At 42.2% G+C, this 8260-nt stretch overlaps 1 pseudogene; it reads left to right on the top strand.

The window, feature by feature from the left end:
• Positions 1-1524: 1524 nt before the first annotated feature.
• LOC125529111 lies at positions 1525-4591 on the top strand (annotated as a pseudogene).
• The last annotated feature ends 3669 nt before the right edge of the window (positions 4592-8260 follow it).

Raw genomic sequence — 8260 nt, 5'->3', positions numbered from 1 at the left:
CAGCGGGGGCGGGACCGCGGGAGTGTTGCCCGCCCCTTGTGTTGGTGCGGTTGGTGGCTTGCCTAATGCTTGTTGCTTTAAATTAGGAGTATAAAGTATGACGACCTGTGTGTGCTCCACGAGTACTATTATGGATCGACTCAGTTTTTATCTGTTTTAGCACTTTTCATATGCCGCATCATTGTTTGCAGAGATGCTCCATAAGTGGGAATCCTATGAAAATTGAGGCCGGAAGTATCCCGTGTTTTATATTGGTTGAGATAATGATCAGTTGTTTGTAACACAACCGCATGCAATCGGAAAAACCAACTACTCTCCACCAATCTCTTTCTCCCCTTGATTTTCCGGTGTGGGTCCACCCCGCTCCAGATTTCCAATCAAGGTTTCACAGCTCAGTCGGTGACGTCAATCAGTAAGAATAAGCATGTAAGTGTAGCATTTCTCTTCTGAGGGTCACCTTTATTTTCTTGCGTTCAACCTATTTTACTAGAGCTTGCCTGATTGGCAACATGTCGGCATCACTTGTGTCCTCCACTATGATAGAGCCCATTTCTTATTGACAAGGTGTCAACTGGAGCATGTTTTATTGGTAAGGGTCAGGACAATGTAGCTTGCTTAGCAATACGAGGCGCCTACCTGCCCTCCAGCCGGATCTGAAGCCAGGTTGCTGCTGCTGGATGCGATAAGATCCACATCACGGAAGAGCAAACAACTCGATTGATTTCATTTGATCTTCCTCCAGGTTAGTCATCTTGCTTAATACTTTTTTTTTCAGGTTTCATCCCAAATGCTTAAAGCGTTTTTTCTAGAAATAAACAGGCTCCTCTGATTCCATTTCATTGAAATGCAACCACAGTGAAAAGGCCATTCTTTGTGGTTTCTATGAGCTCATGATAAGCCGTCATCATACTCAAGCGTGTCCCCTTCACCTTCCGGGGAGTTTCCCGGAAAACTTCACCCCTGCAAACTGCAACAACAAAGCGGAAGACTTCACCCCGCGAAAAACCCTCTGGGGTGTGCAATCTTATAGCTTAATCGAAGGCAACCACTCCATCGTTGAGTTTTTTTTTTTTTGAAATGAAAGGGGTTTCCCCCCGCCCCAACTTTTTATTGAAAGCCAAGGCAAACCACCACACACAGACTGTTGAGCAGCGCTCGGCAACAGCCAAAGAGTAGCTGTCACAGACGAAAACATGAACAGGGTTCAAACAACTATCCCTATTACAGTTGGTGCTTATCCAGCACAAGTCTCACGAATGGATGCAAAGCCAGTAAACCATCGTTGAGTTTCACCCTATGTTTTGAATTTCGGCCGAGAAAAATGGATCTCAGCTGAATTTCAGCCATCTCGGCCTGGGGCAAAATATACTTTCCGGCGTAAAAATAAATTTTGGTCAGAAATTTTGAAAATGGTCGAAATTCGGCCATCTTGGCCTGGGGAGAAACATTTCACAAACTGAAAACCTTGGTCTCACCCTTTTGTGCAGGACTACAGGTATGCTAATTACTAGCTAGGTGGCTGCCATGGCATTGTGGACTTGGCTGCGTCATGCGGCAACAGTGACGCAGCTGGTTGGTGCAGATGTCGGCGGGCTCGTCTCCGTGATCGTGGAGTCTGCATTGACGGCTCGGCAAAACAAGAGTGTGAGTGCGAGTAGCTCACTGGTTGGGTCCTCATGATTGCGCAGCTGTTGCAGTACATGCAGGACCTAGAGGAGGTGCAACTGCTAGCCGGGCTGGGTGACACGCTCCAGGACGCCCACGAGCTCGTCATGTCCTGCCAGGGGAGGAGCACGGCGTACCAGTTTGTCAAGGCCAACATGATGGTCGAGAGGTTCAGGGAGGTCCAGAGCAAGATCGACTCCTACCTCATCGTCTTCCCCGTGATCAGCCACATCGGCATCACACGCCGCCTCGAACGGATCTACAAAGTACTAGTCCCATATGATTCCACCCCCATAGTTGAACCGTCTCCACTTCCACACAGTGGCGGAGCTTCAAAGAAAATGTTGGGCGGGCCAGACAAAGGAAGAGCACCGATTTTTTTAAAAATTCTGAGTCATAGGCATTAGTCTGTAATACAGGATTACAGATGGAGTGAGAATATATGTATATATCAATTGAATTTTGAAATGGTCTTTTTTTTTCTTTTGACAACCAAATCAATTCTTCTCTAGGTGTGACCGTGTGAGTGAGCTTGCTACCATTTCTTATGGCTACCCAATATATGTTGTGATATGTAAAATGCAAAGAACAATTGAGTGGAAAATCAGGATATCTAATTAAGCAATTGCAGGAAAATTAGATGTACAATGTAGTACTATTTGTTGGCCCAAACTGTGCACGCCGAGTACTTTCCGGTGACACGTAAACGACCGACGACGAACGACGACCAAGAACTTGCCGACAGTCTTGGTTCCTGCCCCAAGTGGCCAAAGCAAAATACACCTACGTATCACGGCTGGTCGTAAACGATCTATTAATAGCCACGCACGCACACAACGGCCAGCACGGCCGGAAACACAAACGCACGCACGCGAGACGCCGGCGTATTGCCAAAGGCTCGTATCGAGCCTTGTGTATGCTTTATTGCTTCAACTCAAGGTACAAGTTACAGGGCTGTTTGCACCCATATAAATAGTAGTACCAAGCTAGCTAGCTACGAGAGGAAAAACTACCGGAAGCTAATTCCAATACTACTCGGAGACAAGCTCTAGCACTACACGGATACATGTATGCACACCAACCTGGACACGTACCATCATGGGAGGCTTTTGTCGTGTTTAATTCCAACACTATTTGCATCTAATCCATGTTCCCTCAATTGAGTGGAACAACCAGGACTATATGATGGACAAAATAAGCATATGGACAGTCTGTATCTAATTACATCGCTGAACTCAGAATTTGGGAAAACAAATTAGATTAGCTGTGATCTCTTGCTGAATCGTAATTGCAGGGAAATTAGATGGAGTGGTTGCTTGATTGGCAGATGTCTCTGGCTCTCTGCCTCCTGCCTAATGCGGCCGTGAGAAACAGCAGGAGCGGCTGCGTGCGAGAGAGCTGGACTTGCTTGGGAGCGAGAGACCTCAAGCGCCTTGGATCGATCGTATGCTTACTGGGCTGCAGGTGGGCTTTCCTTCGATGCACATGTAAAATCAAAAGTGTAAAAAACCTGGGCGGGCCATGGTCCAGTTTGGCCCCAACAAAGCTCCGCCCCTGCTTCCACAGCTGTGCACAACTTCAGGCCTCTTTTGGTTCAGGCCTCCTTTGGTTTGTAGGAACTTTGTAGGAATCTCATAGGATAGGATTTGCAAAGAAAAAATTCCTTTGAAGCCTTTTGGTTTGTAGGAATGGATTCATATTTCTATGTAGGATAGGAATCAATCCTTCACATTTTGAAGGAAAAAAAACATTAGACAAGACTGAATGAAGAAATTCCTATCCTATGCACCAAATGGCATCTTTTTCTATACAGAAATTGAGATGTATGTCATCTCACTTCCTATGATTTTCCTATTCCTATAAAATTCCTATCCTATGAACCAAAGGAGGCCTCATAGGGTAGAAAATTATAGGAATAGGATAGTCATAGGAAATGAGATGACAAGTATCTCAAATCCTATGAGTAGGAATAGGAAAGGAGATGCTCTTTGATTACATCATAGGATTTTTCCATTGAGTCTAGGCTAATATTTATTTTCCTATGAAATGTGGAGGATAGGAAGAATTCCTTCACATGAATAGGATTCCATTCCTACAAACCAAAGGGCTCTAAAGGAATTTTTCTTATAGAAATCCTATCCGATGAAATTCCTGCAAGATTCCTCTAAACCAAAGGAGGCCTCAGTACAAATTGGTCTCACTGCTCGCTGAGAAGATGATGGAGAAATTGATACTCCCTCTCTCCCATAATATAAGAGAACTTTTTACACTAATATAGTGTTAAAAACACTCTTATATTATGGGATGTAGGGAGTAGTACCATATGCTCCGTGATGACCGGATTGTTGGCTGACTGGATGCTTATTTTTGATCTATTTCTTTAGGAGTTTACGGAGGCCACCGCTCAGGATGTACTACCGCATGGAACTGATGAATTCACATTGGCGGAGATCTTGGCCACACCAATAACTTTGCCATTGACACCATGATCGATTCCGGTGACTCTGGAACGGTGTATAGGGGGAGGCTTCACGATGGGCGAGAGGTGGCCATCAAGCGCATGTGGAAACAACAGTCAAAAATCTATTACAAATTATAGGAAGAGTTCTGCACAGAGGTCGACATCCTCTCATGCCTCCGACACAAGCACATCATCCGCCCCCGTGGATCGTGTGTGAGCAAGGACAAGCACCACCAAACTACCCTGCAAAAGGAAAAGAGGGGTCTACTGACCATGTGGAGAAAGGAGCCAGAGGAGTTGATCGTCTACAAATACATGGCGAATAGCACGCTCTTCGACCACCTTCACCCCGATTAGGGCTCTACCACGCTATCGCTGGTGACGATGTCATGGAAGATGCACATCGATGTGATTCTGGGTGTGTTCCACACCATTGAGCACCTGCACTGTCATCATGCCTATTGACGTATAAATGTATTTCCCAGTCTTTTTCATCAGATCGGCCTTTTAGTTGCATTGGCTAGAACATGCACTTCTACATGGTATCAGAGCCAAGAGGTCCTGATTTCAAGACCCCGCCGACGCAATTAAATTGCATCCCACTTCGGTCCACGTCTAGGCCTAAGGGAGCACTATTAGGGAAAACCCTAGTAGTAGCGCTTGAAATATGCATAGCAGTAGCGCTGGGTCCAGCGCTACCACTAAGGCGCTACAGCTAACTAGTAGCAGTAGCGCTGGAAAGGGAGCACTACTGCTACTTGTAAGTAGCAGTAGCGCTTGTTCTAAAAAGCGCTGCTGCTAAATTTTCCTGTATTTTTAAAAATACAGCTTATTTTCATTGTGTGGTTTTATAGACAATACTTTCATCATATGATTTGATGAGTATGATTACTTATTATATATAACAGTGGGTGAAATGAACGTGGAGTAGATTCAAGTGGAGGCAACATGTGGTGCATGTCGAAAGTACTACTCTAATCCAAACTTGATCCAGTTTGGATTAGTAGTACTTTCCATGTGCACCACATTTTGGCTTCACTTGAATCTAACCCAGATTCATTTCACCCACTGTTATATATAATAAGTAATCATGCTCATATAACAACTTAGCATCATGCATCATCGATCATAATAATAAATAACTCATCATTGGTATCATAATAACAAGTCATACTCATCATCGTCGATCATACAACTTCTACTCGATACCACATCATCATCATCATAGTCATCTAACCAATCCTACTTAGTTGTTCTTAGCACATGATCATGAGTATTATTAACTAGGACCTACTACCTTCTCTTAGGTAAAATATCATAAAACAAGATAGGCCCTGACTCTCCTTTATGGAGAATGGACATTATCCTATCTTCAATTCTTGCCTTTCGCACAATGTTGCTTCCAAGTACCTCCTTACGACTGTCCATACATTTTTTCCATTCTTTGATTTTTCATGTCTCCACTTCTTTTAGAAATCCAATATGGACATGTGAGATTCGTATGATGACCTGGCCGTATGTTCAAAACATCAAGGAGACCATTGCGATACATCAGATGAGGCACACAATCATTCGGGATTTTCTGTTGAAAAACATAGTAATAACTTTGTAGTTAGCAATGTAGTTAAGTTTTAAAAGAACTTATGCAAAAGATGCACTGATGTCGTAATACTAAAAAAATCTTACAATGACATCTCCATGGATGTTAACTTAGTTCAACACGTGCACTAGTGGCACGTATTGACCATAATGTGGAGGAGTTTTATAATAGATATTGTAATTCTCAAGATCAGTACAAAATGTGACCAGATGATTTTTCTCCTGATAACTTAACTCAGAGCCATCGGTGTAGTAGGTTTTGTTTACCATGTTCCGCACATTGTTTGAACAATGAAAATACGTTGTCAACTATTTTGAAATGAACAATATAAATTAGCTAATAACTATGTTTGAGAAACTCACATAGCGGTAGAATTGGAAGCGTATCAACAGGGACTCAAATGTCCATATTGTCTTGGTCGATGTTAGGATCACCAAGATCCATGGTGACAAGCATACCCTCATAAAAATCATACATCTTGCAAAGTGCTTCCCAATTTTTGCAACTAAAATGGGTTACGCTCTCAGAATTATATAGATTTACTTCAAAATCTACATCATGATGGGTCCTTAGGTGAATTTTCTTTGTTTTGAAATTTTCATGGTCTTCAAAACCTATCCTCTCCAAGACATAGCGTCTTGAATGGCATGGGATAAGCTAGTCAAATTGTAAAAGATGAAAATTACACATTGAAATAGTTGAAGTCATGCTTAATTACGAAAAAAAACACTTTTCGTCATTGCGTACCGTTTCAACATAGAAGGTCTCCTGGAGCTTAATGCTGAAGCACCGATCTTCGTCCAGGTGAGGCCTGTCGCACAGACCTCGGTCGTCGTTGCACCAGCTGCACTCCCCCGGGAGACTTTCGTCATCCGATGACGACATTTCCTATGTTCAAAATTCAAAGATTAAACTAGTACAATACAATATATGTATTATAAAAATTAAGTTAGATCATTATTGTTCATCACATGATGACTATCGGTCTGCCGAGTCTATATGATGGAGACTCTTCCTCCATGATTCCTCTCTGACATTTGCGACCCGGTGATGGTCGTTACTCCTCCTTTCCCTAGTGCATAGCAAAGGTCTAGCACAATGAAAAGAAGGAGAAACGACCCCCATGACAATAGTCGGGCTTCTTCGTCCTCTCTTATATATGGTGGATAGACTCCCTCACTGATTTTTCGACCTTCGGTGAAGGAGCCTCCACATACTTAGTCAACCCGAAATGTCGTTTAATTATTTTTCGAGAAAATACAGGCCACTCGATATTTCCTACATATTCTAGCACAAGTCATGTCAGAATTCACGGAAAAATCCGGCATGACCTTTGCTAAAAAAGGAAATATTGAGCGCCTGAAATTTGCCGGAACGGAAATTAATCAACACTCCGGCAAAACATAGGCCACTATAGGAGGTGTAACCTGCAAACATGGCCGGCCACTTGGGCAAGCACATATCCTATTTGAGCAACACAATATATACATGTTTATATCTACATCATATGAGCATTCAAGATATACACCTAAATTCTATTAACTACACCTAATTAAAAAGCTACATTTTAAACATGCTTCGATCGTAACTAGGGTTCATACTATGTTATTCTAAGATTAAACACCTAAAATACATAAATTAAATTAACAACATGGGGCGGCTGGTCTCACCTCGATCGAGGTCGGAGGGGGTCGGTGACGGGGACGGCGGCGGGGATGATGCAGGGGCTCCTTGATCTCTGCAAAAACAAAATATAAACAAAAACATTATTATCGTCATCTTAGGACTTAGTGAAACTCCATAAGCTAGTTCTACTAATTTTCTTACAAAAAAAAACAAGCCCAGGCCGCCTCCGCCGAGTCGACGACGAGGATGCGGGATAGGCATCGTCGACGTCGATGCGGGAATAATTGGTTTAACTAAAAAAATTAACTAGTTCTATTAATTTTCTTACTAAAAATAAACTAGTTCTATAGTAAAAAATTTAGTTAGATCATCAAATCTCATATACCTAAATTTTCTTACTAAAAATAAACTAGTTTTATTAATTCAACTAGTTCAACTAAGCACTTACTATAAATAAAATAAACTAGTACTTACTAAAAATAAACTAGTTTAACTAGTTCTATTAATTTTCTAACTAATTCTATTAAACACTTACTAAAAAACAACTAATTCAACTAACCTAAAATGCGCACTAACCTAACATCTAATGCACTAACTTAAATCAGAGAATGTTCAAATAAAGTAGTATTGCTTGGTTTTTTAAGAATGTTCAAATATAAAATCTAGAAAAAAGTAATTTTGTTCAAATAGAAAATCAGAGAATGTTCAAATATGAACTAAAATAATCCTAAAACTAAACGAAACTTCTCCTCCTCCCTTTTTCTTCTTCTTCTTCTTCTTCTTTTTGGCGGAGAGGGAGGAGGAGGAGGGAGGAGGAGGGGGGAGAGGATGAGGAGGAGGAGGAGGAGGGAGGGATCGACCTTGGGGTGGAGGAGGAGGACGGCGGCGAGGGCGACGGAGGCGACAGA

Source organism: Triticum urartu, unplaced genomic scaffold (assembly GCF_003073215.2).
Source record: "Triticum urartu cultivar G1812 unplaced genomic scaffold, Tu2.1 TuUngrouped_contig_5348, whole genome shotgun sequence".
Taxonomy (NCBI): domain Eukaryota; kingdom Viridiplantae; phylum Streptophyta; class Magnoliopsida; order Poales; family Poaceae; genus Triticum; species Triticum urartu.
This window is presented reverse-complemented; position numbering and strand designations above follow the sequence as displayed.